Below are 24,621 nucleotides of genomic sequence, written 5' to 3'. Positions count from 1 at the left end.
GTGGCATCTAAATTTTTCACCCAAAGAAAGAAATGGAACTAGCATGTGATCTCTTAAATGCCTTAGTCAAGAAGTGACACAGAGAACTCCTGCTCACGGTCTGTTGGCATGAACTGTTCACACAACTCCTATCTAATTGTAAGGAAGCTGAAGAATGTAGAGATGAAGGCACACGGAATATTTTCAGAGCACTATCTCTGCCACTCTCCTTCAGAGAATTTCACATGACCCAACAGGGATTTTTAAAGGAAGAAAAAGTCAATTTTTAGAGGAACCATGGAATAAGTGAAAAAGAAAGTCTGTTTTTGGTTCGGGGCTTAGAAGATAGATTGTATATAACGATTAAATCAGTAGAGGAAGGGCAGCCCCGGTGGTGCAGCGGTTTGGTGCCGCCTGCAGCTCGGGGCGTGATCCTGGGGACCCTGGATCGAGTCCCTTGTCGGGCTCTCTGCGTGGAGCCTGTTTCTCACTCTGCCTGCTTCTCACTCTGCCTGCGTCTCTGCCTCTCATTCTCTCTCTGTGTCTCTATAAATGAATAAATAAATAAAATCTTTAAAAAAAATCAGTAGAGAAAGATGGATTTCAAAGAAAGGAAAGTATTAGTTTATTTATTTATAAAGATTTTATTTATTTATTCATGAGAGACACATACACAGAGAGAGGTAGAGACATAGGCAGAGGGAGAAGCAGACTCCATGCAGGAAGCCCGATGTGGAACTCGATACCGGGACCCTGGGATCACGCCCTGAGCCAAAGGCAGACACTCAACCACTGAGCCACCCAGGTGTCTCAGTATTAGTTTAATACACACAATACTGTAGGAGAAGTACTGAGCATCAAAATATATTCAGAGGGAAAGGTACAGTGAAGGTATTTCATGAAATCATCTTGCCCTCATTATAAATCTGAATAAACATTTTGTAGGACAGCTTTTTTGAGAGTTTTATTTGGGTAGGTTCAATGGATTAGAATTAGGAATTCTTTTTTTTTTTTTTTTTTTTTTTTTTTAAGAATTAGGAATTCTTAAACTGTCTGCTATGATTGATGTACAGATCATTATAAGGGTGAACATACTTCCTTACCCATCTGCCCAGGAAAGGTAACAGGATACAGAGTAGTGAATATAGGGTGGGCATTCAGAGACTATATTTCTAATCCCATCTATATTAGGCATTTACTATGTGATTTGGGGCCTGACTCTTACTACTACTGAGGCCTATGGGAACATCAACCCAGAGAAGTAGTTCATCGACCAGCAGTTCTTCACCTTGCTGAACATGAGAATCATCCACAAAATTTTCAGAAAATACCAGCTCAAGTGAAATACCTTCTGGGACTGGGGTCAAGACACTTGTATAAGAGCTGTATTAAGAACCCCAGTGGTCTTCAAACTTTAATGTGCATGTAGATCACATGAAGATCTTGTTTACATGAAGATTCTGAGTCAGTGGGTCAGGGGTGTGACCTGAGATTCTTTATTTCTAACAAGCTTTTAGGTGTTGCTGCTGATGGCCGAAGATCCACCAAGGCCTGGATAATATTAAATAATTAATCAATTTCAGTCAAAAGACTGCTTTTCCCAACTTAACCTAATTGGCCAGCAATTTTAGCATTGTCTAAAAGCAGGCTGGGTGGGCGAAGACAGGGAAGCCTCTGGAGAGAGAAGTGAAATGTTTGTACTCAAAGGCTAATCCATTGCCTACTCCAGGGCATCAGCAAGATGTGTGAGCGGGTACAGCTCATCTCTCATGTCAACACTCTCCTTACACTGAGGGCAGGCAACACTGCCTCTGGGGATGCTAGACAGACTGATAAAGGATCAGAAAGAGCCACAGTTAGGTCATGAATCAACGCAAGCTGTGCTGTGCCACTGGTGAATGAGAAAGAGAAGAAGGGTGAGAGTAGTAAAATCACATGCAGTAAGCACCCAGGAACCCAGCCAGTCACTGTCGATTCATTATATCATTTATTCTCTATAAAAATCCTCAAAGGCTGGCATTGTTAACTGCAATTTCTAGATTAGAAAATTGTGACTCAGAGAAGGTAAATTGCTTGTGAGCCTGGAAAGCATCTCGGTAACACTGAAATCCACCATCATTACATTACAACACATTAGAAGCATCTTATATTTTAAGTCATGTTGATGTTGGGTAGAGGAACTGGGGTGACACATCTTCTATTTATGAGTCAGTTTGTCATGGACATTATGGAAGTGTTGTTCACCTAGTGCTTGTCTCTAGTGTTCTCTATCCTTTGGAGTTGAGGAACTGGATGACATGTCTTCCATTTATGAGTCAGTTTATCATGACCATGATGGAAATGTTGTCCACCTAGTGCTTCTTTGTAGCATTTTCCATCCTTTGTAGTTTATATAAAGGTAAGAAGACAAGAAGAAACTACCTATAAATAGAGGCTATGGGAAAGGAAGCAATGAAAGTTCAAGAATTTCTGAGAATTGATTTCTGGGCTCTTCCCTTCCTCTAGTGTCTATCATTATCAAGGTCAGAAAAAGGAAAACTATACAATGCAATACAGTTTTGATAAATAAAATATTATGCATACTTTGTCTTATTCATTGGCCTCCTTCATTCCAACTAGACTTTGCTAACTACAATTTCCAAATAAAATAATCTACTCTGTTGCTCAGGGCATTTACACTCTCTGTCCCTTGGGGAATGGGATGTCTTTCTTGGCCTTTATGCCACCTACTCAGAGAATATTTCTCTAACTAGCTTATCTAAAATGGTTTTCTCCAGGTCAGCTATCTCATAATTCTGAATTCCCCAACTTTGTTGTATAGGCTTCAGGACTACTTGATCTTACATATTACATATATATTTTTTACCTGTTTACTACCTGTCTCACTCATCTGCTAGTACAGGCTTGTCCGATTTTTCCTGAAAGGGTCAAATAGGCCCTTCGGGCCTTGCAGATGATACAATCTCTGTTACAATTACTTAGCTCTGCCATTGTGGCACCATACACAATTTGAACATTAAATGGATGTGGCTAAGTTTCACTAAAACTGTATTTACTGAAAATAGGTAGTGGGCTAGCTTTGGTCTGGAGGCCATAGTTTGCTGACACCTGATCTAGAAAATTAGTCTCATGAAACCATTGTCTTTCTTGTCTCCTACAATATACCCAGCATTGAAAATCAGTGCTTAGCATCTAGTAGCATTCAATACATTTATTTTTGAATAAATGTGTGAATGAATGAATTAATGAATCCACTACCTCATGTAATGGGAAACACACGGGAACTTATATAACAAGATAAGTGAATTAAATGATTTTAAAGATAATATTCCCTTTCCTAAGACAGAGTGATATCTCTGCTGCCATGATGTCTCCATTTTTAAAAGACTAATTACAAAATTTTATTAAAAGTAGAGTGGGCACCTAAGAATCATACATTTAATACTGTTATAATCTCTGTGAAGAGGCTTTGCTCCCTGCTTCTTCTGAAGTGAGCATGGCCAATGTTGGGGGTTTGAGTAGAAATCTAGAGAGAGCTTTGGGGAATCTAAGAATAGAGAAAACCAGTTTCTCTGTCTCATCTGTACTTGGAGAGCTGAGGATATGCCAAGCTTGGTAAAGAAGCAATGAAGATGGAGATTGGATAGTGTGTTAAGGAGTCTAGTCATCCTCACAGAAGTTCTACTTATGCCTACATGGCAATGGTCAAGGATCAATGGGTCACCATGCATCAAAAAGCAGCTTGACAGTGGTCTTGGTGTTGGAAAGTAGAGAATGTTCTTTTAGATGTCAGGTTGGACCAATGATTTGTATCCTGGAGGGACTAAGGCCTTCTTAGTAGATCTAAACATACAGCAGATGCCTTTTTCCCAGCCCAGTATCAAGCTAATATGCACAACCTGCCTCTTGGATATGTGATCTATGCAATCACACAGCATTGTGCTCAGAAGGGCCTTGTGCTTAGTTTAATGCTGTCTTGAAATTCTTAATAATTTTTCGAAGAAGAGATTCCACATCTTCCTTTGGCATTGGGCACTGCAAACAATGTAGCTGGTCTGGCTCTGTGCAAACATACCAAAATTAGATCCAAATCCAAGGAGAAAAAGAGACATTATTCTATGACTAAACTGAAAAACAAAAACAAAAGCATAACCTCTTAAAGGACTCATTGAATTCAGTTTACCTTAAATTATCAAAGTTTAAATCTTTTTGTTAGGAAGCAGAATGGGATGCTCTTGAAACAGATTCATTAAGCTAGAGGAAAAGAAGTTGAAATTTTTGCCAAATATGCATTTGAAGGCCAAGATTGTGGTCTCTATTGATACGTAGAAAGTGAACTAAAGAGACATAGATAGTTTCTGGCAGATTAACTGAAGCCTCCAACAAATTTTAATCCATTGTGAAAATATTAGGGAACTGAATTTACAGCCTCTAAGAAACTTGTCCAGAGTATCTTGCTATTGTGGGAGGCAATAGGGTTGTTTTGGAGTGCAGGGGAAATAGCCTAATTCTTATTCTTCTCATAGTCCTTATGAATTAAGCAAAAGCCATGTATATTCAAAAATTCAGAGCCTTAGGTCTAAGATCAAAAGTTAGTTTGTGTTGAATAAGCAGACTGCACAGGATAAGCTGCCTCCCAAGAGAGGAAATGAGAACAGTCTGAAGCCACTAGGAGGATATAGGGATAAGGGGACAGGACCAGGGGCAGCTGGCCGATCATTTGATGTTGAGGATGTCTCTCCAGGTGACTGGAAAATGGACATAGAAATAAAGCCAGGTCTTATAATGATGTTATTTTTATGAGGCTGTATAGTCCCCGGTCATAGAACTCACATCTACATAACAATTCAACTATCAACAATTCTAAGGCAGCACAGAATTCATTGTACACCTTAGGGCTCTGATGACAATAGGACAATTATTTGTAGGAATATGCCCCTCTATCTAGGAGAAAGCATTTTGTAAAATAATTATGTTTCTTCAAGTACAAGGACAGTCTGTGGACCCGACACTGACCTCTAGGAACCTAGAATAAGCGAGGAAGGGGAGGTAGCATATGTCATGGGCTAATGTCCATACTGACTTTCTGCAAATTAGCTCCTAGAGGATTTGCTATAGGTCTCTCAAAAACAATAATCTTTATAAAATTTATACCTGATCATGGATGAGCCTGATGCTGAGCTTCAATGCCCCCTGGTTGACTAATGTGTTCACATTTAAAGTCCTCAGATTGGCCGCTGGGCCCCAGTGTGATCCAATCCACTAATCCTACACTCTCATCTCTCATCTTGTTTCCTGTCTCCAAACCTTTCCTTGTGCTATTTTCTGTCTGAACTATCTATCCCTCCTCTTTTACTTGGTGATCATGTCTTCCTTTTCTTCTCTGTAAAGTCCCACTAACTCATCCTCGCAAAAGCGCTATTTCCCTTTAATCCAACATTAAAGCTCATAAATACCTTTATTAATGGCCTATTCTCACCTGCTGCCTGGAGTATAATCTGGGAGCTCCATTGGGGTAAAGACTGGGGCGATTGTTCACCACCACCTGGCCTGATGGATGATAAGCTCTTAATAAATATTTGTTGAATATATGAATGAATGATTGAATGAATGAATGAATGAGTGAGTGAGTGAGTGAGTGAGTGAGTGAACACATGGACTCTTTCACTCATATATTACCTGAATATTGCACAGTATCTGGCATTTAGGAAAAATGCAGTTATTCTATGTTTATAAAATAAATATGCCATTTAAAGAGCAATCTTCTCTCTGAGAGTAGAAAGCTTGTACACTCAGTGGAGAGTGGCTGCTTTGGGTAGAAACACTGAGCTAGCACAAGATAACACGGTCAATCAACTTCACCAGAAGACCATTTTGGCATTCCTTGATTGATCATCAGCCTTTAATTTCACAGAAAGAAATTTATTATGGGTAGGGTGGTTATACATCCTGGTAGCCTGAGGCCATATTGGTTACTGCCTGTTGTCTTAGAGTAATTTTTGGTTGATTCCCTTTTATCCCCTAAAGTGCCCTAGTTTGGAAGATAAATTATAGGGCTGCCCTAGCTGTGTGCTAAATAATATGCATACATTATAGGTCTCAGTTATTAATACTTCCACAAAGCCTAAAAAATGATATCACCTAAAGAAGCTTGCAATGGCCTAAGAAGAGTTGAGAAACATGCTCACAAATTAAAATGCATTGAATGCATGCCTAGGTGAACTAAAGAGGTTGCACATTAACAGTATCCATGTGTTTGGCAGTTCCAGGAAAGGCTTCCAAGAGAACATGGCATTGGATGAATGCCCTGAAGAATAAAATAAAGAATGGGTCCTGCTTCCAGAAATGGAGGCCTCTTACATTTTCCTGCAAACATCCAGAGCAGTTTGCTTGGTTTATATTGGTGTTCTCCTCTGCTCTTTTTCCCCTGATATTGCTGGCAGTGCCGACACCTTCTAAAATATCCTTCCTCTTTTTATGCATTTATCTGAGAGTTACTCATCCTTCATGATCGAGGTTGAGCCCCACAGTTCAGGGCATCTGCCTTCACAGTGATTCCTCCATATCTAAACTCCTAAAGATCTTATACTCTTTGACTCTTCTACTGGTTTGCCATTTACCACATGGAGCCTTCTAGAACTTCTTTCTATTTAAAGCATCTCCCCTTAGTAGAAAGCAAATCTGTTGGTGAGAATGAGACAGGTTTTGTTGAAAGAGCAGACACTGAAACACAGTGGACTCTAGGACCATGGGATCAGCCAGAGAGGAGACACTGTCTGTGGGGAAACACCTGCCCCCACCTAGAGCAGGATTATGGCTCCTTATTGGTGACTTGGGACATAGGGCTTCCCATAGGTATATAGGGATGATGGAAGGAGCATCCAGAAGCTCAAAAGTAGACTTCCCTGATCACTATAGGTGAGCAGAGATTGAGCAAATGGTTCCAAGTAATGGTGGGTCAAGCTTCTTCCTGCTGGTGACATGAAAAGGTACTGGGTTCTTCTAGGTCTTGCTGATGCCTTAGCTTTGCCCAAGGAAGGGAGGTCTGGTGATGGTAGGCTGTCCACAGAACATGGGGCAGTCATGGAAGAAGCAGCAGGTAGGTTCTTCGGGCTATTGACAGATTCTAGGAGTAGGGCAAGGATGTTTCCATGAGGTCCATGGATTCTTTAGGAAGCAAGAAACATTAATGGACATCACAACAATCTGGGAACATAAGACCACATAAGGCAGAAAGAAACATATCAAGAATAATTTTCCTGTTTTGATAAAAAGAAACAAGTTTTGGAGAAGCTGAGATACTGAATAATCACTCTGAAAGAAATCACCCCCACACTGAACATAAGTTATTGGAAGGAGTTAATAATATAGCATAACTATTCATATTACCACAGTACTTAGGCTGATGCTCTGAACCTGGAAGGTCATAGATGCTTGATAAATACTCTGACTGGATGATTCACTGGGAATGTTCATGGAACATAGGGATTTGAATCACTATTGAAACTCAGATTATTAGCAAATCCTTGGTGCCTTGGGTATTCATTTTGGAAATATCCTTTTAATATCCATCTTGTGGGCATTATCTCATGGTGCTTGCAGGGTTCCATGCTCAGATATTTTGTCTTTAATGTTTTTCACACTCTAGCTGAAATTTGGGGATGGTTGGATGCCATAAGAGGGAAAAAACAATGTAACTAGAAGTCAGGTTCTGGAACCCAAATGGTCAGAACTGGTGAGAACAAAAACTATGAGGCTAGTTGAGCACAGCATGGCTTACATGAACAGAGCACAGAATCCATCAGGTAACCATAGACTCTCTGGTCAGCACCGAAGCAGTCAGTTAAGAAAGTTAGAAGAAAAGCAATTAAGAAAGGACAGTTCTTTGTGAAAAGGCTAAGGCCACTGGTGAGTCAGTAAGGGTCTTTACATTCTTTATTTTGTGCATGAATTGGGGGATAGTGGCAGAAACCTCTGTTTGAGGTTTGGCTCATTCTTGTCCACTTTGACCAGTATCTAAACCTTTTCCTATTTCTATTGCTTTTTTTTTTTTTTTTTTTTTTTTTTAAGGATCTCTCGCATCACCACATGTTTCCTGCTTTTCTCAGCTCACTTCTTTAGGTGCTTTTCAAGTTCAGAAACAATCTTGGACTCCAGAAAGCGACACAATGGCCTGTCTTTTGTTTCTTTTTGACAATTCGATATATGGAATTCCATACCTGTAACAACTTTTGCCAAAGTTCTGCTGACTTTTTCCACTTAAGAAAGAGCTTCCCAATTGATAACTTGGCTCAGAATTCCTGGTGCACCAAGATGCCAACTCTCAGTTCTGAAGGTGCTGGAGCGCCTCGACTAGTCTCCAGGGTCATGTTAGGAAGCACTTATCTAAAGGTTTTGTTTAGGAGAAACATCCTCAGGAAACCATAATCCCAAAGAGCCTTCTGATGTCTTTTTTCAAAAATGAGGAAGAAAAGTACCAAACAATTCTCTTTTTCAGGGCTCCAGGAGACCATCTGAGAAGCACTGCTTGCTCAGGACAAAGATTAACACTGCACAAATAATCAATTACCCTTCTTACCAACCATTGTAAGATTGTAATTTTTCTTTCTTTCTTTCTTTCTTTCTTTCTTTCTTTCTTTCTTTCTTTCTTTCTTTCTTCTTTTTTCTTTCTTTCTTTCTTTCTTTCTTTCTTTCTTTCTTTCTTTCTTTCTTTTTTCTTTCTTTCTTTCTTTCTTTCTTTCTTTCTTTCTTTCTGTCTGTCTTTCTTTCTTTCTGTCTTTTCTTAATTGAAAAGAATTTATCCTTTACCTGCCCTGGTGCCTTTGCCTGTGTGTTTTTGAACTCCTGCTTCCCAGAATGTTTTTCCTTCCCTGGATGACTTATCAAATGCCTAACTTACCTTTTCAGAAGAACCATCTTAAAATCACCTCCTCTGGGAAGCCTTCTATGCTTTCCCCAGACAAATATGGGAGCTGCTTGTTTGGGTCTACCAGATTACTTTCTGTTACTCTATTTGATTACTTAATTTAACAATTGAAAAAAAAAATAAAAGAATACTGCAGACCAAGAACTCTTCTAAGAATTGGGAAAAACAATAATAAAATGAGACATAGACATAGAATCTTCCCATCAAGATTCTTACAGTCTGTCTCACAATTGTCACATTGGTGAGATGATGTGCTTGCATATCAGCTTTGTGCATAAGGAAAGCATAGTCTCTGAAACTTGGCTGTCTGGACTCATATCCTGGCTCTACATCTGGGACTGTGAACACTCTAAACTTTCTGTGCCTCAGTTCCCTTATCTGTAAAATAGAGATATTAATATCACCCCACAGAGGTGTCATGAAGGGTATATGAATTAACACGTACAGAGTGCTAAGAATGGTACTTGAAATTTAACAAGCTCTCTAAATCATAGTTATTATTCCACTAGACTTTCTTCCCTCTGGAGTGGGTCCCCAATTTTATTTTTTGTGTATTTCAAACATTTGATGTAGTATGTAGCACACAATAAGTGCTTAATAAATATTTGTTGAATGAATGAACCATTATACAACAGATTAGTTTTAAAAAGAAAAGACTCTAATTCATACATCTCCTCCAAGGCAGGGAATTCACTATTTGTTCCCTTAAGACATTCAGCTTTGACAGCCATGCATGAAACCATATTAAGCCTGGAGAATTTTCCATCCGCTCTGGTGGTTGCTATTGATTTTACCTACTGAGATATTTGGTTCCTTCATAAAATGAAAAATTATTCACAAACAAAACAGGAAAACAGTCTTTAAATGCTTATATCTGCAATTCACATGTGATTTAACATTTTCCCTTTTGGATAGGACTGAAAAATGTCTCTCTGTTTTGGATGAGAGTAAAAAATGGCTTCAAATCAATTGATTATTTGGTCTATAGTCATTTCAGAAGATGTATGGGAAACAAAGTAATTTTGTAAACTGATCTTGCTTGGAAATAGCAGAAGATCAGATTTCCTTTCTGGCTTAGCCAGAAACTGATATTTTATGTACTGGTGTTTGTTGTGACGGAATCTGCCAGTTAACTGGGTCAAACATTTAGTTTGAATCACCTGTCTGCTCTGCCTCTGATTACTTAAATAAACTGGCTCACTCTATTGTACTTTTTGGAATGGGAAGAGAATGGTATTATGACAAGAGCAATGCCATGCTTTGCAGGGACCTAGGAACCTTCTTTGCCTTTTTTAGTGGGTCATTTATTCCTATTGGGATCAAAGTCTTTTGATAATCCACTTAGAAGCCGGTCACAGGGAGCCCAACCTGAGACTTAATGTAGACTCATAACTCTCTTCTCTTTATTTTTTTTTATTTTTTTTTCTTCTCTTTATTAATATCCTAATTATGCTTCCAATTATTTAGCACCTTTCATGTGTCAGGTCCTTTACATGCATGATCTCACTTTACTTCCATAATAGTGGCCCATTAATGGTCTTCATGAGAGTCTCGGTGGCTTATCACACTTCTGCTTTATGTTTTTTTTTTTTAATATTTTATTTATTTATTCATGATAGTCACAGAGAGAGAGAGAGGGGCAGAGACACAGGCAGAGGGAGAAGCAGGCTCCATGCACCGGGAGCCCGACGTGGGATTCGATCCCGGGTCTCCAGGATCGCGCCCTGGGCCAAAGGCAGGCGCCAAACCGCTGTGCCACCCAGGGATCCCCCTGCTTTATGTTTTCATTCATGTCACAGCACAGTCACATGCTTCTGGAGTGGTCTTCCACATTGTGATTTAGGGATCCAGGTTTCATCCATTTGATGACTTTGGCCTTCTACTGTGCATTGGAATGCTCCACTAGACCCTCTCCATCCTCTGAGAAACTGGAGATTAATGTAATGGGATGAACTATGACCTTCAACAAGGCCTGTTCAAGTCTCCACTCCCTGTACCTATGCATGTGACTCTATTTGGAAATAGGGTTTTTGTAGATATAATGAAGACGTAAGTTAAGATTTACTCTGGAGTAAAGCAGATCCTAACCCAATGACTAAACCCAATGACTCATGTCTTTGTGAATAAAGAAACATTTAAAGACCCAGGGAAGAATACCATATGGTGATGGAGACAGAGACTAGAGTGATACATCTGTAAGCCAAGGGTTGCTGGCAACCACCAAATGCTAGGGTAGAAGGCTGGAGCAGATTCTCAAGAATTCCAGATGGAATCAACCCTACTGTCACCTTGATTTCAGACTTCTGGCCTCCAGAACTATGACAGAATAAATTTTAGTTGTTTTAAACTACTTAGTCTGTGGCAAATTTTATAGTAGCCTTAGGAAACCAATACGAAGTAGGAGAGTATGTGGAAGGCTTCCTCACCAGGGATCCTTTCAGCACTTTAGAAATGTTGCTTTGTTGTCTTCTTGTCATTTCCAGTGAGAAAACTAGTGTCTTCCTTATTTTTGGGTGGGACCAGAGTGGCACTTAGCATAAGTGCTAGTCCAAAAATTCCTATAAAGACATCTTAGTTTAGTTCTAGGACATGGTTAAAGTGGAGACACTTGGATACTTTCAAGTGTTTCTTTTAAACTTTGTTGGGTGGGACCAGAGTGGCACTTAGCATTAGTGCTAGTCCAAAATAAGTCCCTTCCCTTCCCTTCCCTTCCCTTCCCTTCCCTTCCCTTCCCTTCCCTTCCCTTCCCTTCCCTTCCCTTCCTTCCCTTCCCTTTTGTTCATGATGTGTCTTTCTTTGGCTGCTTTTAAGTTTTTCTTTTTATCACTGGTTTTAAGCAATTTGATGATGATGTGCGTTAGAGTAGTTTTCTGATTCTTCTGTTTGAGGTTCATTGAGATTTTTGGATATGTGGGTTTATTGTTTTCTTAAAATTTGGCTGCTTATGGTTGTCCCACCATTCACAGAAGCTTTGTTTTACTTTTTTTTCCTACCGTGTGTTGAGTTTTGAATAGTTGCTATTGCTATGTCTACAATTTCACTAATATTTTTCTCTGAGAGTTCATCTTATCTGCTGTAAATCCCATCTAGGTGTCTTTTTCATCTCAGATACTGTACTTTTCATCTCTAGAAGTTTGATCTTGTTGCATTTTAAAAAATATTTTTCTTGTATCTGATTAATATGTTCCATCTTTCCTGCAGCTTCTTGAATCTATGGAATACAGTAGTTATAACTATTTTAATGTCCTTGTCTACTAACTCAATTATCTGTGAAATTTTTGGGTCAGTTTTTCTCATTTGGAGTTGTATTTTCCTGCTTCTTTGCATGCCTGGTGATTCTTGGTTAGATGCTACATATCATTAATGCCATTGCCTTCTTGGTTGTGGGATATTTTTGAATTCCTATAAAGATATTTTGGTTTAGTTCTAGGACATGGTTAAAGTGGAGACACTTGGATACTTTCAAGTGTTTCTTTTAAATTTTGTTGGGTAGGGCCAGAGTGGCACTTAGCATAAGGCTAATTTTCCCTAACTCCTGAGGCAAGATATTCTTAGCCCTTTAAATTATGAGGTTTTTCACGTTGACATATGGGAACTGGCACTATTCCTGGTTCTCCATGACCTCCAGGCTCTGTCCCTGGTAATCCTTTCAGGTGATTCTTTCTTTGGGGTCAGACAGTTCCTATGTTTTGTTTTGTTTTGTTTTCACATACTTGTTCTGCTCAGTATGCAACTGAGTGTGTGATGGGGACTTCCTGTAGATATCTAGAGCACTCTCTGTCTCTGTCTCTGTCTCTGTCTCTCTCTCTCTCTCTGTAGCTTTCTCTTTTCCTGTATTCTTCCACATACTCTCTAGCATCCTTAGCTTTTTCAGACTCAGTCTCTTTAACTAACAGAGAAATATGAGACTCCTATTGGGTTTCTCTCCCTGTTCTGTGGCTTGGAAAGTTTCTCCAGGCCATAAACTGGGACAGTCTTAGGGCTCACCTTTTTGTTTCCTATCCTTAGGAATTGTTAGCTTTCATTGCTTATGTCCATGTCTTGAATAATGTTGGCTTGTATATTTTGTTCAGTTTTCAATTATTTCAGGTAAGAGGTTAATCTGGTCCTATTTCTCAATGTTGACTGAATGTTGTGGTGGATTGAGCAGAGGCCAAAATTCTTTGACACTCTTCTCATTGAGAAGTATAGTTTATGTCTACTCCCCTTACATATAGGCAGGCCATGTGGCTGGTCAAGAGAATATAGCACAAGTAACACGCAGCTTCTAGTGCAGACTTCAAGAGACTGGCAGCTTCATCTTCTTTTCTCTTAGAATCCTGTCATGGGGGTGCAAGGAAGCCCATCTCCCCTTAGAGAAGCTCATGTGAGAGAAACAGAGGCATCAACTCATCAGCCATCAGCCAGGGTGTAATCTTGGAAATTTATCTGGCTGCTGTCAAGCTGTCCCACTGGATGCCACATGGAAAAGAGGCAATTTATCCCCCAGCTCTGCCCAAATTGCAGGTTCATGAACATAGTAAATGATTATTAATTGTTTTAAGTTACAAATTTTGGGGGATATTTTTTCACATAGCAATAGATACCTAGAATGCCACTCTTACCAAGCAGGAATCCACCATTTGGCTCTCTAATTAAAAGGGGGCTGGAAGAGTAGTTCTTCTGAAAGAAGAAAACATAACTTTGCTTAGCATATATTATTATCTCCCCATACTTATGATGTAGGTTTATGCACCTCCTCGGCATTTTGGAAAACACAAACTTGAAGAGGTTAAACAAGGTGCCCAAAGTCACAGCAAGTAGGCAGAAGTGTCAAGGTTTTTAATCTGGATGTTTGACCCCTTTCCTCTTTTCCCTTCCATGTAGCCTTCATCCATCTGAGTAGCTAGAGCCCTACTTGATTCCTACTCTTCCCTGCTCATTCATAAATCACTCTTTTTTGTCTGAGTCTCCCTCCTCTCCCAGATGACATTTGACCAATCAATGGAGCAATCTACATAGTTGGAGCTGATAGAAGAAGACCCAGAAGTTAAGTGAAATGGACTCCAAAATAGGGGTACATGTGATATTGAGAGTCACAGGGGAAAACAATCCCAGAATCTGGTGAGAAGGGCCTGAATGTGTCACTAAAATATTAGGAAATTTAAGGTGCAGAGGGGTAAAGAATAAGTTTCAGGTGGTCCTAGGAAAATACCTAGAACCAGCATTGTGACTAGCTCAGGGCCAGCTAGTTTTGAAAGTCCCCAGCTGGGGCTAACATTTGCTGTGCAGTGAGGAGGCTCATTTGGGCTGGTAGAGATTTAAAAAGGAAGCCCCTATGCTACAGTTTGTTGCCTTTGACTCTGAGATGATTAATTTGTTGGCTTGGCTGGGCTATAGTATCCAGTTATTCAATCAAACCATAATCTAGATGTTGCTATGAAGGCATTTTGTAGATGTGGTTAACATCTACACTTAACTGACTTCATACAAAAGAGATTATCCTTGATAACATACATGGACCTCCTCCAATCGGTTAAAAGGCCTTATGAGCAAAATTGAGGAATGAGGAATGAGAAATTTTGCCTTTAGACTACAGCATCATTTCATGTCTGTTCAGGACATGTGGCTCAGAGTTCCTAGCCTTTCAGTCTGCCCCATAGATTTCAGGCTTGCCGGTCTCACAATTGTGTAAGCCTATTCCTTGAAATAAATTCTTATACATACATGTGTGTACATGTGCACATGCACACACAAGCACATGTATGGGTGTGTGCACACATATACCCTACTGGTTCTGTTTCTGTGAAGAACCCTGACTGGTTCAGACTCCATGAGGGACACATGAATACAGAAAAATGACCATTCCAACAATGTACTGGAGTTCTTTGCTAAAACCTCTGAAAATATAGGCGTTAGCATTATGACTCAGTTGCAGATATTGAGAGGACCAAGTGCTATCACCAACTTGACCTGATCTTGGTGGCATCAATTATACCCTTGAAAGAGAAGAGAAAGTTCCCCATACTCTCATCTCCATTGCTCAGCAAATCAATGCATGCTCATCTTGGAAAACTGCCTTTCCTTTATTGCCCTAGAAGTCCAGGAGCTTCTCAGGTGGCAGAGTGGCCTCTCATAGCAAACATTTACCCTTAAACTTGGGTTCAAGTACCGTGGGGAGCAGAGCTGTTTTAAGGAATTTCTCTGACAGGCAGTTATCACATTGCACACCAGGGTTAGCTAATGCTTACTGAAAGGCAGTGATTTAAACTCTATGCACACATCAGTGGCCTCTGAATCAACTGCAATGTCTGTGTTCAAAGGAGAAAGAGGGAAAGAAAGAAAGAAAGGAAAAAAGAAAGAGAGAAAGAGAGAGAGAGATCTAATAGCCAGTGTCATTATGAGCTGCTCGATGAAGACATCTGCTCCATGCCCAGTGGCCATCAGATCTGCGACAAGACACATGACTGTGTGAAGGAGTTGGGGAATGAGATGCAGAAATATTATGCCATTCAATAAATCAGTGGTGCATCCTCACTCTGAATGCAGCAGCCAAGGCCAGCTGTCTTATCTCAATGAGGACATAAATGAAAGGTTGAAAGGCCAGCAAAGGGCAGTGTGGCTGATTAGAGGCATCAGGAGTGAGAGGCAGTGCAGAGAAGGGAAACTTGGATGATCAGAGCTCTATATTACAGAGATGCATGGAGCCCTGAGAGCACAGGCAGAGGTATGTGAAGAAATGAAGGGCTCCCCAAAGGCCAAGTGGGTGTTCCTATTTATCCAGCCTCATCGAACTAAATGGCAACAGATTTGAGATGGATGACAGGACATTTGTCTTGGTGTGCAGGCACCTGGTCTTCAGCACCTGGCACATGCAGAAGGGCATAGGATGTTTAGGGCAAGTTCTTTTTTTTTTTTAAGATTTTTTATTTATTTATTTATTTATTTATTTATTTATTTATTTATTTATTTATGATAGTCACAGAGAGAGAGAGAGAGAGAGAGAGAGAGGCAAAGACACAGGCAGAGGGAGAAGCAGGCTCCATGCACCGGAAGCCTGATGTGGGATTCGATCCCGGGTCTCCAGGATTGCACCCTGGGCCAAAGGCAGGCCCCAAACCTCTGCGCCACCCAGGGATCCCTTAGGGCAAGTTCTTGTCAGGAAGAAGCATTGTCCCCATCCTCACTTAGGTGAGTATCTTTGGCCTAGCTGCTGCTCCCATCTGAGCCACAAGTTCTGCATCTGTGGCATGGAGAGGTTCTTCCAGCCCTGAAGGTCCTTGATTATCTGCATCTACCTGGTGTGAACTCAAGGAGGCCCTGTGAAGATGCTGTGGGCAGCTCCCTTCCCTCCTCCACTGTTTCTACCAGGAAAGGATGGGAATAGGCAGGTTGAGAACAGAGGGACTGAAGGGCAGAGTCTTTAGGGCAGGTGGGGTAGTGGAGGAAGTCTTCATAGCATTTGATTGCAAAAGTCTGAAATGCTAACAGGATGCAATGTGTTTCAAGATATAAATTAAAAGCTCTTTGAGATAAATTAAAGCCTCTTTTTGGATCCCAGGGTAATCCCAGTCATACTTATGGGCTTTTTGTCTAAAGTAAATTACCTAATGACTTCTCTGAAGCTCACTTTCTTTGTCCTTAAAATGGGGAAAATATGATCACCTCTTTTTTAGATAACACCTGTAAAGCATTTAGCCACACAGACAGTGTTTGGCAAATAAAAGCCATTACCAAAGCTATTACTAAAAATATGGGCATTAACCCACTAGTGGCTTGACAAATCAAATGGGTAATTAGTGGCAGATTTGGGACGCAACCACCCATTCTTCATCATTGGAAGTATATGTTTCCCCCCACCAGACTGCACTGCTTTTAGCTGAGGGCAAGAGCTGCTCACGGTCCAAGCCACTTTGATTAATGCCACATGTTTGAGGCAGATAAGAAGCACTATGAGATGTCTGGGAAGGGGAAAGCTAACTAGAATGGGCCAGGTGGTCCTGGAAAAGCTTCCTGGAAAGAGGGGGGGGGGGCACATGAATGGGATCTGAGCGAAGTAGAAGACAAAAGTGGAAGTCAAAGGGTAGTCATAGTAGGAGAAACTGTGTGAGCACTTCAGAGGGCACCTGGAGCCTGGGAAGCATACCTGCCTTGTTGGAGTAGAGGGTTCCAATAGGGTGATGGTGGTGGGGATGAAGATGGCAGGTAACAAAGCGCTTTGAAGGGCTGGCTTATTTTGAACTTTTTCCAAAAGAATTTGAGGAGCCTCAAAGAGTTGTGAATTAGAATGGGTATTTTTGAGTTTCAAAACTCAAAAAGTGTGTCTGGGAAGATTCATCCAGCAGTTGCATTCAGGGTGAAGGAAGGAGATGGGATCCAGGGTGGGCGACTGTCCCAGCAAGGAGTTCTGAGTGGCAGGATAAGCATAGTGGCAGCAAGGACCAATGCAGGTGTGGCGGGCGTGGCATGAAAGAAGGAGTAGCGTTAAGTACCACCAGTGCCTTCTGAGGGCTTGCTGTGGCTTGGTGGGTCTTCATGATAGCACTAAGAGACCAGCTCTCGGATGGTCTGCTTGCTTTGAGGCAGACAGACCCACTCCAGCACTTACTGAGCAAACAACTAGGTCAGTGACCACTCCAAATCTCAGTTTGCTCATTTTAAAAATGGGTTAATGCTGTCCATCTTACAGAGTTGTTTGGAGGGAGAAGGATAATTTTTAAAACGCATCTCACAGTGAAAGCCTGTCTTGTGGCAAGCGTGTGCAAATGGATGCTATTGTTCTCATGTTTATTTTTAAAGGACAGCTCAAAAGAATGTTAAGGCCTGGATATGAATAGATTGCATAAATATTGAAGGGGTCAAAGATGACTCCAGAGTTCCAAGTATCAGAGCCTGAGAAAATCCTGCTACGACTCACAGATAAGTAGGAGCTTTGGTTTTAGGAGAAATGTGAGAAGGTTGGTTTGATTTCAAGGTGGTGGCCGGGTACCCAAGCAGAAAAGTTTGACAGGCCATTGTAAGCATAAAGTCAGAGACCGGGCAAGATACCAGCATTTTATAAGAAAATTGAATAATTTATCAAGTGTCTAAATATCTTGCCCACATAATGACAAACATCCAGATTTTTGGAACCCTTTTGACCCAGATTTAAATTTCAATTTTCTATTTCAATACTTGGTTGTATTGCCTTGTAGACAAAGACCTCTTGTTTTTTTCTGGATTGTGAATCCATTTTTTTTGCCAAGATCCACAGGCCCCAAATCACCATTTCTTTGCCCCTTGGCAGGAAACCACAAAAGAGTTAAACGAGAAGTTTACTTCTATTTTAGCTCTAGGCTCTTGGTTTCTTTATTATTCACACCTCAACAAATCTTATTTCATTACATTTTTGAAATTGCAATATAATTTTGGTGATTAACTTTAAATTGGGGATAATACACTGACAGGCATTAACATAATGTCAAAACATTTTCTTACAATTATTTCTTAACCTCCGACAAATCACCCTTTCCCTGTGGACCTTTATTAATATAATATGGACAACACACCAGAACTCAAAGCTGTGGAAAGGAAAAGTGATTACCAGGAGCACTTATCAGAAATGATCAAGGCTAGTAAAAGACAGTGAAGCAGAGCTTTGTGTTCTCACATTTCCCTGTCCAGGAGCAGACGTGAGGAGATGAGTTCTGGAAGCCGCTCCTGGGATGTTTGGGTTAGAACGTGGCTGGTAGGAGTTTTGTTCCCATTGTCACATCTGTTCCCATTACCCAAATGGAGCATGCATTCTGGTGAAAAACGAAAACAGCTTGGCAGGCCAAAAATAGTAGCTGAGCCCCACATGGAGAGACTTAAGGAACCAGACAGTGCCTGCTAGAAGCAGAAGTGGAAATAATAGGATGTAAAGCAAGGGAATCTTAAGAGTTTTCAAAACATTTTCACTTACATTATCTACTTTGGGAATCCCAGCCATTTGGTGAAAGCCAGCAAGGTCAATATGGATCGTCCTCATTTAACGCAAACTCAGACGTTGTAAGCACCTCGCCTCCTGTCGCATGGGGAGGAGGAAGCAGTAGAGCTTATTGGTTGCGCTTTGGAGTCAGGGAGGAATGGGCTCAAATACAGCCTGCTTTCACCACTTACAAGGTCCTCAGGCCAGGAAAGCAACGTAATCACCCAGGGCTTCAGTTTCCTCATTAGTAAGTGGAAGATGATAGCAGTGCCTTCCTCCTACAGTGAAATTTACACAGAATGTTCCCAATAATTGGTAGCTATTAGTATTATTATGAAGAGGTGAATAGTAGAATATGATAAACCTGGTGCTAGGACATGAGCATGCTGTCCTGCTTTTCCCACTGTACTTACTTGATAGGAGGACAGACAAAGCAAAGAGGAAAAGAAAGTGGAGTAGATGTAGATACTAGAGCGGTTCGGCCCCATCCCTGATCCTTCACACTTACACCCCCCAGGCTGAGATGCTGGGGGCTCTGTATGGTCTTCAGTGGTTCTCTGTACAAACTTGATCCCCTTGCTAAGCCCCACTGAGCTCAAATAAAACATTGTGTCCCTACGGCTTGCTGTCATCCAAGGGGAGATTATTTAAATTAAAATGTTACTGCTGGAAAATTCTAGTTTTCAAGGAAATGAGCCTCTCAGAATATAAAAGAGGAGCTTAAAAAAAAAAAAAAACAGAAATACAATATTGGCTGCATTTCCTAGGTCCCATGGCAGCTGGCATTTAACTGGCTTCAGACAATGGGAGGCTTGGGGGAAGTGGGGTTTGGGAAGAAGGAAGAAGCCAAGGTATTTCTCCTCCTCTCTCTCTGTTTGCCTTTGATGGCATTTCTGGCAGTGGCTTCAGTGCCCAATGAACAGGCCTATTGTGGTTCTAACTTCTACCTGGTGATCTTAGCCTCTGGGCTCTGTGACATAACCTCTGTCCCTGCAGCCTTAGGTGGTCACAGTTCCCACTTGTCTAAACTCTGTGCTGCCTCCAGTCTCTGGTGGGCTTCTGAGATTTCTCATTGTCAGTGTGTGTAATCAGTTCTGGTTTGTCTTTTCCTGGTGGGCCCAGAATGGTCCCGCCTCTGAGTGCCTCACACTTTGCCTGTTTCCTACACACACCATTCATGATTGTAGGATGGGATGGACCTGCTGCTCAGACTCCACCAGAGGAGAGCCTATGGAAATTCAGAAAGAGTTGAAATAAAAGTGAAGAAATTAAAGTGCTAGGTGGGGGTGCTGGCAAATGAGAAAGAAAGTGGAGAAAGAGACCAAAGCTAGGAAATGGGAAATAATGTCACTAGTGGTGCCTTTAATGCATTTTATGACAGATCTTAGTAATTACACTTCCCAATGTTATAAAAGCTTGTCTAAAGGATCAGCACAGGAATTAAAGAGTACTTGAAATGATTTACTTATTTCTGAAGCATGGGAATCTCATTTTATAAAAATATTTCTGTTTGGGATGGTTTGCTGCTTTATAAAAGCCATCAAGAACAAAACAGAGGTCAGGGACAGGTATAGTAATATTTGGGGGGATTTCGTTATTTTCCTTCTGACCTTATGTGGCCTTCTGTCACCAAGATCTCCTATCTTAGAATCCCCGTTTGCAGGTTCTAGGGCCATGCTTCAGAGTATGAGCATCTATTTAGATGCACCAGATCTTCTAGAACTCTATCCAGCAAACTAACCAGGGTGAAGGAAAATCCTGATGGGAAAGCAGTAGGAATCTGTGGGCTGGGGATAGGCTGAGGGGGATGCAAGGAAGGTGTTAATGTATAAGCCCTACTCTTTATTTATCTGTGATGCTCAGCATGTTACCTAAATTCTTGAGTTATCCTCCGTTTCTTATCTGCAAATGGGAATACTGATGTTTGATCTATAGTAATTGTGAAAACTAAATAAGTTAATATTTATAACATGCCACCTACACAGAGTGGAGAGGGAATACATGGTAGTTGCTCTCATTAACACTATACTCCTCCCCATCAACCTGCTCCGTATTCAGAGTAGACACAGACCTTACTTAGCACCCCTTCCTGGTAGCCTAATTATATGGAATTGGTATTTTGAAGGACAGGATTTCCCAAACTATGTCTCACGGACCACTGGCCTCCCTGATATCATAATTGGTCTTCTCGAAATACAGAGGTGATAAGATATTCAGCTTCCTTCTATTTTCTTGATCATAACTCTTTTGTTAAGCACAATATCCAAATTACCCAGGATATAGTTTACTAGACAGTGAAACAGTGGTCATCACCCTGTACTTTGGGAAAGACAGACTTCTGCTATATTCCTAGTCGCATTATTTATGGTTGTATGACCTAAGGCCGGTTTGTTATTGTTTTTGAGCTTAATTTCCCACGATATAAATGGTAGTCATCATAGAATTTGCTTTGTTGTTGTTGTGACTTTTTTTTTTTAAGATTTTATTTTATTATTTATTCATGAGACACACAGAGAGAGAGAGAGAGAGAGAGAGAGAGAGAGGCAGAGACACAGGCAGAGGGAGAAGTAGGCTCCATGCAGGGAGCCCGACGTGGGACTCGATCCCAGGTCTCCAGGATCATGCCTGGGACTGAGGGCAGTGCTAAACTGCTGAGCCACTGGGGCTGCCCTTGTTGTGACATTTTTTATTTTATTTTATTTTATTTTATTTTATTTTATTTTATTTTATTTTATTTATTTTATTTTATTTTTAAGATTTTATTTATTTATTTATTCACGATAGACACAGAGAGAGAGAGAGGCAGAGACACAGGCAGAGAGAGACGCAGGCTCCATGCAGGGAGCCTGACACGGGACTCTTGTCTAAAGGATCCCGGGACTCCAGGATCGTGCCCTGGGCCAAAGGCAGGCGCTAAACCACTGAGCCACCCAGAGATCCCCCTTGTTGTGACATTTTAATAAAATCTGTGTCTTTTTATCTGTTCGAGTATTAATTCCCAGTCGAGAACGGAGAAGTCGTGGGCTCAACTGGCAATAACAAGCCTCCCGTAGTATCTTTTTCTAAGACCAAGAGACTCTTGGTCTGCTCCATATTCCTCATGGGCAATGAATACCCATTACACTACTAAAACTGGAAAACTTGATTCTGAATCAGGGATGTGGGTACATATGCTAGATTTGACACAATCTGGACCCCTCCATGCAAGAAGCCTGTTCACCAGTCTTGCCTATGGAGAACCAGTGCATTGAACTTGAGCCCTCCCCCAAGGCTCCATGCCATCCATGACATAGTAGTTCTGCCCAAGGGTACAATCTCATCTTGTCCACGACTCAAGCTCAGGACATGTATGGGCATATGAGACTGTGGGTTTATTGTCTCCAGACCCTCCAATTTTTGAATGATTGGATTTGGAAACTTTTAGTTTACATTGTACGATTTGAGCCTCTGGTCAAATTTGTGCTGGCCAGTCTACATGACTGATAGTTTTGGTCTTTCCTGAGAGAAGGTAATTCTGTTTATTTTTCACTGAGGCAGAATCAACCTTATCACTCCTCCTTCTTCTCTTTCTCTGTGGGGACAGAGACAGGTGTGGTTGTGGCAATGCAAGATAGAGGTTCTAAAGTGGTACCTGTCAGTGGGCCAGTGAGAGACTATAAGCCCAGGGAGAAGAGAAAAGAAGACAGCATTCAGACTCTAACAAGGAATCCTCAGGATCAGAAGGAGAGGCCCAGGAATGGATTCAGCCCATCCTCATGATGTTCCTGCTTCTTGCTACCTTGTAGGACCCAATATTTTGGGTTCTGCTGGTGAGAGAAGGTGTTTGATGGGGAGGCAGTAGGAAGCTTGGAATCAGGAGTGAGACAAGGGAGACTGAGTTGGTGGAGAGTAGAGTCAATATAAGCCTCAGATAGGCAATGTAAGCCTCAGGTGGAGTCCTGGTGGATTATAAAGTTTTTTCAGAGAAATGGGTTAGCTAGGTCAGAGGGTGATTTCCCAGCTGCGTTGATGTCTTGTTTTATCCATCAAAAAGGGCCATGGAAAGAGCAATGGAGGTAAACTTGAAAGATAAAAGCAACAGAGGGCCCAAAGAAATCAATGAAATTGATGAATAAGCACTTTACCCTAAAATAGGGACCCATGAGAGTGGCTGCCATTTTTTTTTTTTTTCTAGAAATACGGATGATTTATAAAAGACTATGTTGTTCCTAGATGAAGGCTGTTTCCTTGTCAACAGGTAAGAAGAATGAAGAATTCATGAGTAGTACTTGATTAGAAGTCAGGGAATCTGAGAATCTGAGTTTCTTCCAAACCTAGTTTCTTATACTGGGTTTTGTTTTGTTTTGTTTTGTTTTGTTTTTGGTCTCAAGACTGACCAGGGTTGGGAAACAAAGCCTGGATTAAGACAAGCATGTTTATCCAGCCACATCTAAAGAGCTAACGTGCAACAATGTGATCACAGTTTCCTGTTGGAGCCTGGGTGTCTATATCCCCTGATGGTGGAGGGCTGGCATTCAGAGCATACTCTCATTCCCTAGATGGTATAGAACAGGATGGAATGCCATCAGCAGAATTGTGGTTGAGAAGAAAACATAATAATAATAATACCATCAGTATAATAAAGTGGAGGGAGTAGTACCAGCCAATGGCCTGGAAACTCAAGAAGTTTAAGGAGCATCCTGGCCCAATAAGCTGTAGCTGTTCAAAGTGTTTAGGCTGATGGAAGTGAGCCACCAGGGCAAGATGGTCCAGAATAGCTCATGAAATGGGAGGTAGAAATGGGTAAGAGCAAAAAGCACAATTATTTTGAAACCACAAAATTAAAAGCTGGAACAATAATTCATTGAGTAGTATTGTGTCTGTGTGTTACAGTCAAATATTCTGAATTGACAGCTAGGCTAACGGAGCAGTCTGTCTGAGGTCAGAAGTGGGCCACTGTGAAGGCACATTCCTGCAGACCATATCTGAAATGAATAATATTAGGCCTGAAGCTTCAAGGCAAGTAGAAATCATACTGGAATGTGAACAACAATAAAAATTATCATCACTATTTATTGAGAACTTACAGTGTGTCAAATATTTATTTTATACTCATACTAATCTTCTTTTTTTAATTTATTTTTTATTGGTGTTCAATTTACTAACATACAGAATAACCCCCAGTGCCCGTCACCCATTCACTCCCACCCCCCGCCCTCCTCCCCTTCTACCACCCCTAGTTCGTTTCCCAGAGTTAGCAGTCATACTAATCTTCAAGCAACTATGGAAGGTGGTAACTTTAGCAACACATATCGAGGGGAGTTACTTGCCCAGAAACAGTGACAGCACTGTGTTCTGAACCCAGATTTATTTGGCCTCAAACCTGGTTTTGTACTGTGGATCATTTTATCTCTCTACAAGCCAGTCTGTTAATAGAGCAGAAGATGATTGCATCTGCCTTCTAGAAAGACATGACTGGAGGTGTGGTTGTGGCAATGCAAGATAGAGCTTCTAAAGTGGTACCTGTCAGATCCTGCAGCCGCCTCAGCCTTTTCTGGCTGTGACTCTTTAAGATCATGACTTGCAATCAGCTCTGGGCATTGCCACATTACTCTTGACTGGAGCAAGGACATCACTGCCTCATTCTATCAGTATGTCCAGTCTTGAATTCACTTGGCTGCCTTAACACCCACATTTCCTCCTGCCTGTAAGTGGGTCCTGGGTTTTCTTATCCCAGTGAGCTACATGCACCCTTTCATCCACATCCACTTTACATGATGGGCTTCTCCATTTTACTTTATGATTTACT

The 24,621-nt window shown here is 41.0% G+C and overlaps 1 long non-coding RNA gene across 1 annotated transcript in view; it reads right to left on the bottom strand.

Moving 5' to 3' along the window:
* LOC144290702 (uncharacterized) overlaps nucleotides 1-18,979 on the bottom strand; it is a 59,267-nt gene extending 40,288 nt beyond the window's left edge. The window contains exon 1 of the long non-coding RNA XR_013358269.1: nucleotides 18,828-18,979. This is a non-coding gene — a long non-coding RNA (uncharacterized LOC144290702). The remainder of the gene's footprint in view (nucleotides 1-18,827) is intronic.
* Between the last annotated feature and the right edge of the window lie 5,642 nt (nucleotides 18,980-24,621).

The sequence above is a fragment of the Canis aureus genome, chromosome 2, assembly GCF_053574225.1.
Source record: "Canis aureus isolate CA01 chromosome 2, VMU_Caureus_v.1.0, whole genome shotgun sequence".
In the NCBI taxonomy this organism is placed as follows: Eukaryota; Metazoa; Chordata; class Mammalia; order Carnivora; family Canidae; genus Canis; species Canis aureus.
This window is presented reverse-complemented; position numbering and strand designations above follow the sequence as displayed.